The sequence below is a fragment of the Brassica oleracea genome, chromosome C4, assembly GCF_000695525.1.
Source record: "Brassica oleracea var. oleracea cultivar TO1000 chromosome C4, BOL, whole genome shotgun sequence".
NCBI classification, from domain to species: domain Eukaryota; kingdom Viridiplantae; phylum Streptophyta; class Magnoliopsida; order Brassicales; family Brassicaceae; genus Brassica; species Brassica oleracea.
This window is the reverse complement of record NC_027751.1, coordinates 39,524,702-39,541,599: the sequence shown is the minus strand read 5'-3', so window position 1 is coordinate 39,541,599 and position 16,898 is coordinate 39,524,702. Positions and strand designations below refer to the sequence as shown.

At 30.8% G+C, this 16,898-nt stretch overlaps 1 long non-coding RNA gene across 2 annotated transcripts; it reads right to left on the bottom strand.

The window, feature by feature from the left end:
• Nucleotides 1–12,623: 12,623 nt before the first annotated feature.
• Nucleotides 12,624–16,558, bottom strand: LOC106340142. Of its 2 annotated transcripts, XR_001269313.1 has the most exons (6): nt 16,157–16,558; nt 15,857–16,090; nt 15,387–15,480; nt 13,026–13,266; nt 12,875–12,942; nt 12,624–12,765 (listed from the first exon to the last, which is right to left on the bottom strand). It is a non-coding gene; the product is annotated as an uncharacterized LOC106340142 (long non-coding RNA). The 2 variants fall into 2 exon arrangements; XR_001269314.1 differs by lacking the exons at nt 12,624–12,765; nt 12,875–12,942 and having other exon boundaries at nt 12,963–13,266; nt 16,157–16,549.
• Between the last annotated feature and the right edge of the window lie 340 nt (nt 16,559–16,898).

The following is a 16,898-nucleotide window of genomic DNA, read 5'->3' as shown; positions in this document are numbered from 1 at the left end:
AGCGGCATACTGAGGGAAAAAATCGTCGGTATGTCGTCGGAATAACGCTACTCCGACGACATACCGACGAAAAAAGTCCTCGGAAATAACTCCTCGGAAATTCATCTTTCCTCGGAAATCCCTCGGAAATTTCCGACGGAATTCCGAGGAAATGAATTTTCTCGGAATATTCCGAGGACTTTTTTCGTCGGAAATTCCTCAGAATATTCCGAGAAAGATGTCGTCGGAATATTCCGAGGGATACACTTCCTCGGAATATTTCCAAAATTAAAAAAAAAAATTATAAATTTATTTTTTTAAATTGAAATTCGAAAATATAAAATTAAAATTGAAATAGAAAACATATACGCATCGATCGATCACTATGATGGACCAAAGCGTAACAATGTGATCGATCGATGGGTATATGTCCAAAAACGCATCGATCGATCACTATGATGGACCAAAGCGTAACAATGTGATCGATCGATGGGTATATGTCCAAAAACGCATCGATCGATCACTAAGATGGACCAAAGCGTAACAATGTGATCGATCGATGGGTATATGTCCAAAAACGCATCGATCGATCACTAAGATGGACCAAAGCGTAACAATGTGATCGATCGATGGGTATATGTCCAAAAACGCATCGATCGATCACTAAGATGGACCAAAGCGTAACAATGTGATCGATCGATGGGTATATGTCCAAAAACGCATCGATCGATCACTAAGATGGACCAAAGCGTAACAATGTGATCGATCGATGAGATTATCCCATCGATCGATCAAGGATATCAAGTGTTCCTCGGAATTTCCTCGGAATATTCCGAGTAGATTCTGAGGAACTAGTGTTTGGGGTTTCAAAATCTCGAATGTTTTTTTATAAACGGATCGATCGATGTATTTATGTCCAAAAACGCATCGATCGATCACTATGATGGACCAAAGCGTAACAATGTGATCGATCGATGGGTATATGTCCAAAAACGCATCGATCGATCACTATGATGGACCAAAGCGTAACAATGTGATCGATCGATGGGTATATGTCCAAAAACGCATCGATCGATCACTAAGATGGACCAAAGCGTAACAATGTGATCGATCGATGGGTATATGTCCAAAAACGCATCGATCGATCACTAAGATGGACCAAAGCGTAACAATGTGATCGATCGATGGGTATATGTCCAAAAACGCATCGATCGATCACTAAGATGGACCAAAGCGTAACAATGTGATCGATCGATGGGTATATGTCCAAAAACGCATCGATCGATCACTAAGATGGACCAAAGCGTAACAATGTGATCGATCGATGAGATTATCCCATCGATCGATCAAGGATATCAAGTGTTCCTCGGAATTTCCTCGGAATATTCCGAGTAGATTCTGAGGAACTAGTGTTTGGGGTTTCAAAATCTCGAATGTTTTTTTATAAACGGATCGATCGATGTATTTATGTCCAAAAACGCATCGATCGATCACTAAGATGGACCAAAGCGTAACAATGTGATCGATCGATGAGATTATCCCATCGATTGATCGAGGATATCAAGTGTTCCTCGGAATTTCCTCGGAATATTCCGAGGAAATTCCGAGGAACACTTGATATCCTCGATCGATCGATCGATCACATTGTTACGCTTTGGTCCATCTTAGTGATCGATCGATGCGTTTTTGGACATATATCCATCGATCGATCCGTTTAAAAAAAAATTGACTTTTTGAAACCCCAAACACTAGTTCCTCGGAATTTCGTCGGAATATTCCGAGGAAATTCCGAGGAACACTTGATATCCTTGATCGATCGATGGGATGATCTCATCGATCGATCACATTGTTACGCTTTGGTCCATCTTAGTGATTGATCGATGCGTTTTTGGACATAAATACATCGATCGATCCGTTTATAACAAAACATTCGAGATTTTGAAACCCCAAACACTAGTTCCTCGGAATTTCCTCGGAATATTCCGAGGAACTAGTGTTTAGGGTTTCAAAATCTCGAATGTTTTTTTATAAACGCATCGATCGATGGATTTATGTCCAAAAACGCATCGATCGATCACTAAGATGGACCAAAGCGTAACAATGTGATCGATCGATGGGTATATGTCCAAAAACGCATCGATCGATCACTAAGATGGACCAAAGCGTAACAATGTGATCGATCGATGGGTATATGTCCAAAAACGCATCGATCGATCACTAAGATGGACCAAAGCGTAACAATGTGATCGATCGATGGGTATATGTCCAAAAACGCATCGATCGATCACTAAGATGGACCAAAGCGTAACAATGTGATCGATCGATGGGTATATGTCCAAAAACGCATCGATCGATCACTAAGATGGACCAAAGCGTAACAATGTGATCGATCGATGGGTATATGTCCAAAAACGCATCGATCGATCACTAAGATGGACCAAAGCGTAACAATGTGATCGATCGATGGGTATATGTCCAAAAACGCATCGATCGATCACTCGTTCGTCGGTATTTCCTCGGAATTTTGTGAGGAACACATTTTTCCTCGGAATTTCCTCGGAATATACCGACGGATTAGTGTTTCCTTGGAATTCCGTCGGTATATTCCGAGGAAATTCCGAGGAAACCCAAAATTTGGGCTTCCTCGGAATTTTCTCGGAAATTCTGAGGATTTCATTTTCCGTCGGAATGTCCGTCAGAATACCGATGTTTTCTTGTAGTGAATTAAAATGAAACGGATGAAGTATGTGATAGTTTTACATAAAAATAATTTAATTTTTAAGGGGGTTAAAATTATAATTAAAAATATTGCTAAATTTTTGTTATTTGTTTTCCTTTAGAAGATAAATATTATATAGTATGTCTAGCATCAGTTTATAAGAAAAAGACATGTACAATAAGTTGATGATTCTAATAAAATCGTATGGAAATTTATAATTATAGAGTTAAAATTATAAATAACTATTTTAAATAAATTATCAGGATAAATGATTACTTCAACTTTCTTTAACTAAATTAATATTGTTTCTAAAGAATCAGTTTCGATCTTTTGTTAGATTGTTTGTTTAGATATTTAAAAGATCTTATTTTTAAAAGGATCAATTTTGAAATCTTGTTTACGTAATGTTATAATATCGAGGGGTTTAATATTTTAAAATAAGTAAAATGGTTGAAAATTTATTTTAGTTTTGTATAATAATTTTAATAATGTATATTTTTAAAAAGAACCACATATTTAAATGAACTCTAGTATTAGATATTGGATATTGAGATATAATCTAAACTATAAAATACGAAGAATACACATATCTCCTATATATTAATCCTGGAGCATTACAACATGTTTTCGTAGCCACATGTCATCACGAGAATGATTCTTAGAATTGTTAGAAAAATAAGTTGGTCTATATAAATATACATTATGCTTTTCATTAAACTAACTATCAAATTAATTAATAGTATACAAAATCATATTTTTTTCTTTCCTTAAATAAAAGCTACAGAATTACCTAATATGATTAACATATATATGATAATTAATGATTATGAATAATACATATTTGATAAAAAAAACATGTATAACCTCTCTCTTTTTTTATTTAATTTTATATTATTAAAAGAAATTAAACAATCACATTAAGCATATAATAAAAAAATTAGATTTTTTCTTATATGTTATATTTAAAAAATTTAAAAACAACTATAAATTACTAAAAAAGGTAAATGTCCCACATTGAAAATTTTGTGATCAATGGTTTAACTTTTTTTTTGTTAAAGCAAGATACAAATGATAATATATCATAGGGGTGGGCGTTTGGATACATGTTCTGGTTTGTATCGGATATTTCAGTATAAAGTTAAAGAACCCGTTCGGGTATTTCTACACTTCGAGTCGGGTTCGGTATTTTATGTTCGGGTTCGGATATTTTGGATCGGGTTCGGATATTTAAATGTTGAAGAAAAAGTAAATAAATTATTCATTTTTTAAGTTTTTTGTATTTAAAATATATTTTAACTTAACAGGTTTTCTAATTTTTAAAAGATTAAACTATTAATAGGTTTGGAGATAAAGCTTTAAAAATAGAAAGACACAAATTTAGTTGTTGTTTTGAAATTTTAGATGCAACTTTTGTTAATGTAAGAAACAAGAGATTGATATGTATTTTAAGTGAGTAGAAAATGATTTTATCCATAATTATATGTATGTTATCTAATTTTGAGCAATAAGCATCATTAATATAAATATTTTGAATAAACTGAGAGAAATAAACTAGAAATATAAGGTTAAATATACTTATGTTTGGTTATCTTCGGATATCCACTCGGGTTCGGATATTGCTCGTTCGGATTCAGATATTACCTGAATTGGTGAAATAAGTAATTTGTTTTGTTGTTCTAATTAGATGATTTTTAGACCGAGCTGGTGAATATATACTAGACAGAAATTTATATTTTAAGTCTGCACTTAAATTCTATAACATCTTGATATTAGATTTGAACACTAACCTGTTAATATAGTTTGACGGTGATTTTTTTTTCAAAATTTTGATTCTTAGATATGTATATGGAGTGAAACTATTTTTTACAGATGTCTATTTCTTTTAATTGACACTTATGTAATTCACTAAATTCATAAAAAAATTAAAAAAAAGAAACTTAACTCATATCAATGAAACAAAGACGAGAACGAAAGCATAATTCTATAGAGGTAAAAAATAAAATCACTTATGGAGAGTCAATAGTAAACAATTCGATAGCAGAAAACCTAATTCCCTTTCGTCATTATACAATCGATGTTGCCAATTTGGTTTTGGTGATTTGTATCAGCCGTAAAACTTAATTTCTTTTTGTGCATATGAAGTCTTAAAATAATTTAAATGAGATGTAATACATTAACTCTTCAACAACGATGGTATATTTAAGAGACCAACATTTTCATTTTATAATCGATAAAGATTATAGTGTTGCAAATGTTAAAACCATTTCATAAACAAATATTATTATAAGAACTCACCCCGCGCATGCGGACGGGTTATCATCTAGTTATATGGTATTAAGCATGATATAAAACCTATTATATAATTTCATAACAGTTACAATATCAGTACATCAATATTAATATTGATATCAAATGTGCCAAGATATACATCAATGTTTCAGACTAAAACCCATTAGAAAGAAAAGAAAAACATCATTTAGATCAGATGTATTTCATTTATTCTTTTTTTCTTTTTCTAAATTGTAAATATCATAAAATAAAAGGTTTGATTTACAAAGGCAAATCTAAAACTTGCAAAACCTTGGCAAAAAGACGTGAAAAAACAAGGTGAAGCAAAAGTACGACTGAGCAGATGAAATAATCAGCTCAACCACCAAAGGCACTAGGTTCCTGAAACTCTTCTTATGGCGCTTTGCTGTGATGGCATTCCGATCCGGACTTCCTTGTCTATTAGCCTGTGGAGACTAATAGGTGATAATGTGACAGAGTTGTGAACTTTGTATTCCCTCTGTTTCCAGAGGTGGTGATGATAGCTTGATCAGCCAACTTCCTCAAAGTTATGAACAATCATTTATATTCTCCTTCCACGAAGATGGCGACACTAAATCATTTTCCAGAAAAGGATGCCGTCGACGTTGCCTGGCCTAAAAGCTGAGATCACCTACATTAACAATCTTTAGAACCAAGCATTAACTTGGACAATCGCTGAACCGCCTTTTCTTGGCCACCGTAAGAGGTGATATGATCCATCCCAAGAAAAGTAGGAGTAGATGAACATATATAGTATGTGTCACGTTTTCTTAATATTAAAGATGTTCATAACAAAAGAGAAGTTATATCAATCAAATGTTAAAAATGGCCATAACGAAAGCAATATATAGTTGCCGGCGTCGTATTTTAAATAAAAAATATATATACCAAGATATTAATAGTACAATAGAAACTTTATAAATTAATACTCGATAACTTAATAAACACGCTAAATTAATAAAAAAATTCGGTCTCGAGTTGGGCCATTCAAAATATGACACAAATCAATAAAATAATAAGATAATATATTTTTTAAAATCCTTTGTAAATATACTGTCCCACTAAAATCGTAGATTAATAATTTATATATAAGATTTACATAAGTACAAATAAAACAGTGTACCATTTTAGTATATTTTGATAATATTTAGTAAAGTTATATCTAAAACTACATGTAAATGCTATGAAGCATATTTCGTACTCAGCAATTAGTATAACAAAAACAATGTAAAAGTCAAATTTCTAAAATTTAATTAATATATATATATATATATACAAAAAATGAACTATTTTTTATTTTACAAAAAGTATATTCTAAAATAGAGAAATCTAAAAAGGGATTTTTTTTTTTGTAAATTAATAAATTTTTATAGTCTTAACGTTATTAATTTATAGAGTTTTAACTGTATATTAATAGGCGAGATAAATAAATGTACGGAGAGACGAGACGATCGTTGCTGATTAGTTGGTGTCTTTTTCATTCCGATTTATATCCTTAATTGAGATTTTAATTGTTATGCAAATCCATAATCACGCAAAAAGTAATATCACAGTAAAGATTAGGGGTAAATCTAAAAAAGAGATACTGTTTTAATTGTACTGATTGAAATCAAGGAAACACTTATTTTTAATTACATGAATTAATTTAATTTAAATATTAGTAGTCCAATGCCGGTCCTAAAACAACAAAAGAAAAACATAAAATAAATTTAAAGGTTTAAATTTTAATTTAGATAAAAATTAAGAGGTTTATATAATGACAAAAGAGAGTAAGAATGTAAAAGTTATGAGGACAGTTTTTTTAATAGGCCCAAAAAGTTGATATACTAAAGATTTTAATTAAAAAATATTATTTTTAAAATGTGGAAATGAATATTCAGATTCTTAAATGAGATAATTATCATTTGATACATGAAGAATGTGAAGTGTTGATACATGAAGAATGTGAAGGGTTGATATGAGTTAGGTAGTACATGAATACTCTATAGATGACAAAAGTGGTGTTGTACTATTCCCAATTAATGAAGATTGTGTCTACATCGAAAGAATGACATGCATTCACTATATACATATTTGAAAAAATTTCTAAGATCTAAGAAATCTTGTCCTAAATTCACAATCGACTTATATGTGGTGTTCGGTGTTCTTTTTCTACTATGTTATATGTTAGTTTTGCTAAACCAAATTGATGTTTACTCTGAATGAGGATAGCTTATGTTGGAAAAAAAATACAACTTTCCACTTTCTTACAAGAAAAATAAAGGCAACATAAACAACATTGAGATTGTGCCTGCAAAATAGAAGTCCAAAATGATATTGGTAACTGTGTTTTAACTTGGTTAATGTTGTAGGAAATCTGAAACTGATTCTGTTCATTCCTATTGAACTGCATCCTGTCTCTCAAGTTTTCATTTCTTCACTTAAAATGTCTTTATGTCATTATTGTTCTCACCAAAAGAAAGATCGATTTGCATTCATGGTTCACTTTCGTCTTTAAATTTTTGTTTTGTCTTTAGAATCTTGAAATTGTGTATTCCCTCAGTTTTATAATAAAAGTTTTTTTTATTGCAGTATAAGTAAAAAGAATTCAATTTTCTTTATAAAATTGTTGATATCGTTTACATGTGTGACTAACTACATAATATATCAATTTTTCTTATTGATTGAATTGATTTATTTAATGATAGTAAAAAATTATATAAAAAATAGGCTTCTTATCTAAAAGATTAATTTTTCTTACCAAAAGTCATTGGTAAATTACTGTTGATAAGTCAAGTTAATTTTATTACTTGTCATCTTCTCATTGATCTTAGATAATTTTGTTTATTTATCATTTTTTATGATTTTGACTGAGGAATCATCAATTTAAACTTATCATATTATTTAAACTTAATTAAATAAGTAGAAATAATAATTAAAATAGAAATTAGAATATTTTGCTCGATGCAATCTTTAAAATCATATTTGTTATAAAAATAATTATAAGAATACATCTTCATCTTCAAAAAAAATTATGTATTATATTATATGAAATATTTTGCTTGAGACAGCCTTTAAGATAATAGTTGGCTTAATATTTTAATATGTATTAGTTTATTTTAAATAACTAATTTATAATTTGTTATAATGAAATAATATTATATTTGATTGCAGTTTATATGATTTTATCATTATCGCAATATGAATATGTAGCTATAAGCCAAACAAAGTTATATATTTCTTAAATTTTTTAAACTATCTGAATTTTTATATATATATATTTTGATTAGAGCTTAAATTTATTGATTAATATATTATATTTAATATAAAAATAAATAAAAATACAAATGCTGTGAGAATGTTTACGGGATCTCTTATACTATATTTCATAATGTCTTGGAAATTAATCTTATATTATTTATTAATTGTCTTCACAACTAAACTGTAGCTAATAATTAATATTTGTTGATGACAAAAAAAATATTTGTTAAAACCCAAAAACAATTTTAATTATATGCAAGTAATATAATAAAATACTAGATTTTAAGCTTGAAAAGCGCAGGTTTCTTTTTGAAATTAGATAATTATTAATGAATTTCTATATAAGATAGTGTATAGGTCCGGACACATTTATTTAGAACTACAAACTGAACCTTACCAAACAGAAAAAATAATCAAAACCAGGATTGAAAAGAATTTCATAAATAACCGTGCATATCATATATCTCTAGAGCATAAATATTGAAACCAAACCGAGAGCCTAATGGGTACCTGAATTTTAAAATACAAATTATATACTTATAAATATTAAATATATTCAATTTATTCAATTTATAAATAACTGAATATCCTAAAAATAATATTTATAAACAGAACTACCCAAAAAAATAAATTACCCGAATAGTTTTTTATTCAAATATTAAAAAGTATTTTAATTATCTGATATTTTTACCCGAACAATCTGAATTACCTAATATTTAACTGAAACATCCAAATTATCTGATATTTTATCTATAAATTCCTAATTACCAGAAAAACCTGAATCGAACTGGAACTGAGTTTGACCAATTTTTATTGCATATTTGCCGGTTCTCAACTTTGCTACTGAACCAAACTAAAATAATCCAACTGAAACCAAACCAAATTTTATAAATAATTGAACAGTTTCTAAATTTTTAGAACCAGGACACCAGAAACCAAAATACCGAACAGAAACCCAGTGTTGAGAACTAATAGTGAATATACATTTACATGATGCGAAGAAAGCATTCTACTTTTATAAATTATTTAATTCATTTTACTGGCGGTACATATATGGTTTATAGATGAAATAATATATAAGCAGTGTTTTTATATTCGATCCGAACTCGCGGTCGAACCGCAAAACCTAGTTGTCGTATATAATTACGACTGGCTTATGTTTTTCATATATCATTCTATCAAATATTCTACCAGCTGATTTGTTTCCAAAAAAAAAAAAAGATTTAATGAAAACTTATTAATTAAAAATCTGAGAAAAACCAAAAACCCATTATTAACCTATGAACCAACACCGTCGATCCGGAAAAACCCTAGAAAATCTTATGATATTTTTAAAATTGAAGTTAATTTCTCATATAATTTATAATAGTAAATAAAAGAATAAAATATTTGATTTATCATATAAAGTAAATGCATTGTATTTATATTATGCATTTCAAATTATATGTTTTGTAACTGTTGAATCCATCGTATTCATCGTACATGACTTTCCATGATTTTCCTCGCTAAGCGAGGTTTATTGTTAGTGAATAAGAATTTTTTGGTAAAGAAGGTTTTTTGGTGAATAAGATTTTGAATGTTGGAAATTCTTCTTCTTCGATTTGAGTTCTATTGAGGAATTGCTTCTTATCTCCTTTTTGGTTCTCTTTCTCTGTCTTTTCGTCGGCTCGATCGGATATGATCGACACATAGCACCACAGGGCACAAGCTGGAGAGGGAGATCTCTCGAATACGGTGGTGGAGCCATACAAACAGTCGGAATTATTAAAACATGAAACGAAAGCACTAATATGACGACGAGTAATATAGTGTTGCAAAATATGATCTCCAAAACTTTCACATAAGCATTTGACCAATAACATAAGTTCGTGGTGGTGTATGAAACAATTTGGATATCATATATAAACTATGGTTAGAATAATTAATGGTGTATAGATAAAGTAATTAATTGTAGGACCAAAAATAATTAATAGGTCCAAACTACTTTTAAAAGTAGATTTTTTCAGAATGATTCTCTTTTAATATTATTGATTTTCAAACTTACGATTTTTGAATTTGACACAAATACTAAATCACAACTCATATATGGTAGTTTCTCTTTTTAATTTTTATTTTTTCATAATTATGAGATGCACGAGTTAGGATGATTAATATAATAGAGTAAAATTTAATGTTGCTCTTACATTTTTAATCAATCGAAAGTTCTGTATCAATTTTTATTAACATATTTAGTCTATCAAAAAAAATATAAATTTCAGATATATACAAAACTTGCTTAAGCAATACTTCCTCTGTTCCCGAAAGTAAGATTTTTTAGAGTTTTCACGTTTATTAAGAATACAATAAATGTTTACAATTTAATTTTAAATTTATTTTTCAATACACTTTGCAATAACTATCCACCAATGAAATTTAATCAATTCAAATATTCACAATTAATGTTTCTCAAAAGAATACAAATTGATTCAAAACTTTTGATTGAGCTAGAAAATCCTACTTTCAGGAACAGAGAGAGTATTTAAATAATATTATCTTCCGATATCGCGGAAAGTCATCTAATTTGTAAATTATTGTTGATATGTCAACAAATATAACATCTCGTTATTATTTTCATTAATAACAAACTAATGTAAATTTGATTTTTGTAACATAAATCAATTATGACAATTACTTGAGAAATAATTCTCGTGGCCGTTATAATTTGGTCTTTTTCCACTTTATGAATATGATGGGCATAAGGCTATAAAAAGTCTTTGTATCTTTCTCATATCATGCACATTCATACGAACAGAAATAACAAATATTCTTTTATTTTTTATGTTTAAGAGTACAACACAGAATATGTTCTACATGTTTTATTCTTTAGTGATGTGAAATGGAAATATATGCAGTTGTATTCTGAAATTTTATAATTCTATGCAAACTTTTACACAATGGGGCGTTTACAGAATTGAAAAAAAAGAGAGTATTTTTCTTATGAAAACTCTTTTCCTATCCAAATTTGTATATTGGTATTTATATTTATCTATTTACTAGGTGACTGGCCCGCACAGGGTGCAGGCATAAAAAGATTCAAAATATGTATATACAATAATAGTGTATAGTTTTAGAAGTTACAAATTTTATATCGTCAGAAAGTGAAATTTGTGTTGTATATATGTTGTTATTGTATATTTTAGGTATAAATATTATATTTAAATTTTTTTATATTTTTGTTAAAAAACAGTGACATATTAAAAAAATATGATAAAAAGTTATAATATAATCCATAAGTAATATAAATTAAAAATATAATTCTTGATTAAAAAAATCCAATAGAAACCTGCAAAAAATTATTAAATTATGTTAGCAATTATACGTTATAAAATAATTCGATAGATTTCTAAATTTCTAAATTCTATTGAACATAAAATAATATTTAATTCACATACCATTATCCAAATAGTCTGAAAATTGCTTTGTAGTCAACTACAATCGATCTTTTATCTCTATTATTGATCTGTTAATAGAGTTGTCTAGAAAATCTTGTGCTATATGACAGTTACTCTTAAATTTACTGCAGCCGACCTGCTGAAGATAGGACCATTCCTTTGGCTGTCATTGCTGAGCGTACTAAACTTTCCATTGAAGATGCTGAGCACCTACTCATGAAGAGTCTTTCTGTAAGTAGTTTCTTCTTCTCTATTTCTCCCTCGTTTCGTGCAGTTACCATTTGCATTTTGCTATGGGCAAGGAGGAGAGTTATGTCTAATGACTAACATAGTAATCTTCCCTAGTTTAGGAACAACATAGGAATCATCACTATATAGTCTTTCCATTGTTTAACAAAGGGCTGGGAACATTCCTGACGTATCAAAATAGAAGGATGGTGTTTTGTGTATGCTTAGAAGTCTGTGGTATCTAAAAAAGTGAGAATGAATGATGCAGGTGCATCTGATTGAGGGGTTTATAGATCAAGTGAATGGAACAGTTTATATCTCATGGGCGCAACCGAGAGTGTTGGGGATTCCACAGATCAAGTCTTTGAGGGATCAATTGGACAGTTGGGTCGACAAAGTTCACACCACTTTGCTATCTGTTGAGGCTGAGACACCAGATCTTGTTGCGGCATAATAAAAACCTACCTTTTTTTTCCTTTTAGAGCTGGTGATTATAACTCTATTTCTGGGACAAGGTGCAAGAATATTAGTAATTGCAGTGTTTTTGAAGTTAAAATTGCTTTGGATTATTGTTCCATTTTCAAGATTCTCCTTTTTTTAACCCGTTACTTGTCGCTATAATATTACAAAAATACGATCACTGTTGGGGGCTACACGGACCAAGAGCAACTGATTGGTCCTTAATTAGTAACTTCGGATTGAGAAAACGGAAAGAACCATAAACACTGAGGAAGTTTGAACCATAAACACTGACGAAGTTTGCACCAGTCAACTAAAATATGATAAAAAGTTATAATATAATCCATAAATAATATAAATTAAAAGTACAATTCTTGATTAAAAAAATCCAATAGAAACCTGCAAAAAATTATTAAATTATGTTAGCAATTATACGTTATAAAATAATTCGATAGATTTCTAAATTTCTAAATTCTATTGAACATAAAATAATATTAAATTCACATACCATTATCGAAATAGTCTGAAAACTGCTTTGTAGTCAACTATAATCGATCTTTTATCTCTGTTATTGATCTGTTAATAGAAGAAACAAATAAATGTAAGAATTTATAAATTTAAATTTTTTGTCGAATACAAAATAGGTTAAAATTACATACCGTTGACTATGGAATATTCCGACAAAAGTTGATAAAATATGATAAAAAGTTATAATATCATTAGCTTTTCCAACAAAAGTTGTCTGAAAAAACCAATTTTGTACGGATGTGTGGTTATCTGATAATCACCAATAGCATCGTACACTTTGAATAAATGGACGACCACCGCATCTCCTTCAGTTAGTCTGTCTTCATACTTTTTGATCAGCTGTTCACCAACTGAAGCATGAATTCTTGTCCCCTGATTGAACATATAAAAGTTATATGAGTTAGACACTACAAGAAAACACTCCGAATTCCGACGGAGGTTCCGACGGACATCAATGTCGTCGGACGTTTGTGACGGATTACCGACCAATTTCCGACGAAAACCAAAAATTTGAAGTCGTCGGAATTCCGTCGGCCATTGTCCGACGGAATTCCGACGAAACATGGCTCGTTTAGTTGGGTTGGCCCGCCGGACATAAACTAATTAACTTTTCAATCATATATGTTTGAGATGGTTGAAAAGGTAATTTTTTTTATTAATATATTTTTTTTATAATGTCGATTACTAACTTGTCCCTATTTACTAACTTTAAATATTTTTGTAGGCGGTTCCTAAAAGGAAAGGAGGCCGTTTAGTTGGGTTGGCCCGCCGTGCTTCTTCGTATCCGGCATCTTCTTCGCAAGCTCCGTATGCCGATCCCATGATTCTCGAGGAGCCACATTTCGGTTTGTATGAATTTTAAACTTTCTAAATATTTTTTTTCTATTTCGGTTTGTATGAATTTAAATTCTATAATATTATTGGTTTTAAATTTCAGATTTTTTTAATTTATTAATTAATTTTTAATATAAAAAAATATATAAAAATGCAAAATTAATTCGTTTTTAAAATTGGGGGGTGTCGGAATATACCGACGGATAACGGTTCCTCTGACAATACCGACGGAGAGCATTCGTCAGAATATACCGACGAACCAATATCCGTCGGTATATTCCGACGAACCAATGTCCGTCGGTATATTCCGACGCCCAGAATTCGTCGGAATATACCGACGAATCCACTCCGTCGGAATTTTCCGAGGAACGTTCTCCGTCGGTATATAGTTTTTCCGATGAACTCTGCTCTCATGTGTCCGCATCGTAATATCGCCGGAAGTTCGTCAGAATGAAGTTTCTCGGTATTCGTCAGAAAGTCGTCGGAAGTTCTGACGAAATTCCAACGAATTTTTTTTTCCGACAAAACGATACCGACGGATAGGTTCGTCAGAAATTCGTCGGAATCGGCTATTCCGACGAATTTCTGACGATTTCGGCCATCAGAATCCCCCTGTTTTCTTGTAGTGAGACAACTAAATGATAATAGTGGCGTGAAAACATAATAAGAAAGTATGAAACCTTATTGCAATTGTAAATTTGAGTTCATTGTAAAGTAAAAATAAAATAAGAGACGATTCTGAGTTGCAAAAAATGTAGTAATATCATTACTTACTTCTCTATCAACGAAAACCATTTCGATGGTGTTTCCGGATTCTTTGTTACAGTTTCTCCACAAGCGAAGAATCCTAACTTCAACACGACATGTATCTCTACGCGGTTTTAATTCTCTAACATAAGAAAGTCTGTTTTTGGGGGCTAGAACCATTGCCATTGTTTTTTTAAAAACGTTCAGTAAGAGAAATACGTTTGTATTGACATCCCTTAAGGGTATTCTTTATATATACTCTACCTTACTTTTTTGTGTTATTAGGGGGATATTTTTCATAATAAATGACGTTTAGGAAATATTTTACATAATAAATAATGAAACAGTTTAAGAAAGATATTAAAGTTATATTGTCATAAAATGATTTGCAATAATTATGAAATCAACTTGCGCAAGTAATTCATATTAAGAATAAGGTAAGTTATTAAAAACGAATTAACAAATTTGCATTTAAACAATGTAATAAATATGATATCAAGTTGCGACATTAAATTATAATTCAAAATAAGGTAAGTTATTAATAAATGAATTAACAAATTAGAAACATTAAGGTAAATTACATTTAAACTATCATTGATATATTAATAAACTTGCGCAAGTAATCCTAAGTAAGGTAAGTTGACCAACTTGCGCAAGTAATCTAGGCCCTTTACCTTGTGTCTAATTTAGGCATGTACCTAAATTCGTTTTTCGTTTGTCTAATTTAGGCCCGTACCAACATTAAGGTAAACCTAGGCCCGTTTATATTTTTCCAAGTAGTAATCTAGGCCCGTACATAATTCGTTGTCATGTCCGCGAATTAACTAAGTTAGAAATAGGCTATAGATGGTTAATCAACTTGCGCAAGTAATCCTAATCACTTAATATTGTTTCTGGTACAAAAGACTTACGGGATGACTGCAGCATCAATGGGTTCAGGATAAGTGAGCAGCACTGGATTTCCTCAAGCTGCAGTGTTATTTTTACTGGACTTTTGCTTACTCCCTGGCATCAAGAGAACACCTTGTGATTAGCATGGATATAAAACTTTTCTTCACTAAACATGAGGAAAAGACGAGGGAGATAAACACAAGTGGTGAAATGAAATCAGTCATATAAACATAAATGAGTTAAACGGAAATGATTCTATAAATGGCATATAAGGCACCTAGTCAGTTTAGAAAAAACAATTTAGTGAAGAAACAACCGGAAATAAGTTAAACGGAAATGATCCCACCAAAGTTATCCATTAATATCAGCAGAACAGATTTCAATGTCTACTAAAGTTTAGTTCGCAGGTTTGAGCTCATGTCTTTGCCATTTATAGAAGGTATATAAACTATAAATAGCAATCCAGGAAGAAAGAAAGGGGAGGAAGTACCTCGAAGTTTCTCATTTGTTTCATGAGTGTTGTTGTTCTGTGTCGTCGCTGGGCTCGGACTAAAGAAGGTAAAGCTTGACATAGATGGGAGTGTTGATTCAGGTTGTTCCCCAACAAAAGAAACATACTCTATGGAGAAAGAACATCCACCACTCTCCAACCCTTCACATCCAACCCCATCTTGATCATATTGTCCTTGTCCTGGCTCAGATGAATGCTCCATCCAAGAGTGAGCTGCAAGACAAATCATCATTTCAAAATAAAGAACTTTCAAACCATAGAGTACCCTAAATCTTGAACCTTTTCATAAAGCTTCAAGCTTGGTACTATTGCAGAGACAGCTACTTTCCTCACCTACTTATCAAACTTCGTATGATCAAAAACTTCCAACCTGTAACAAATTCCAAAACAGATTTGAAACACTTTAAATTATATCAAAGATCATGTCCTCAAGTCTCCAGACAAACAAGCAAAATCAATGACACACGAGACCTATCTAAAATCCAATGACACCTAAAGGACAAACATTATCCAAAACAAAAAACATTTTTTTTAAATGTAAAAGAAGATTTTCAGACAAAACAATTACACACAACCGTGTTCCAAATAATAAGCAAGATTCGACAAGAGAGTCTAATCCCCAAATCCAATTAAACCCAAAAACCCTAATCCCCAAATCCAATTATACAATCTGAAGTCAAAACCGTGCGATCTCACAAACATACCCCTCGCTACAAGAAAACACATGCTTAACGAGGAAACTTTACGAGGAAAAATAATCCTCGTAAATTTACGTCCATTTTACGAGGAACTTACGTGGAAAACTAATGTCATCGTTATTTCTTCGTAAAGTAACGACAAAAACGTTTCGTCGTAAAGTGAATGTAATTTGACGAGTATTTTACGAGAAAATACTATTTCCACGTAAATACGATGTAAACTTCGCGTGTTATTTACGAGGAAATAGTTTACGTGTATTTAGCGAGGAAATTTTGAATCCACCAACTTTGTAGGTGTTACACGTTTTTTTTGGCCACCTAAT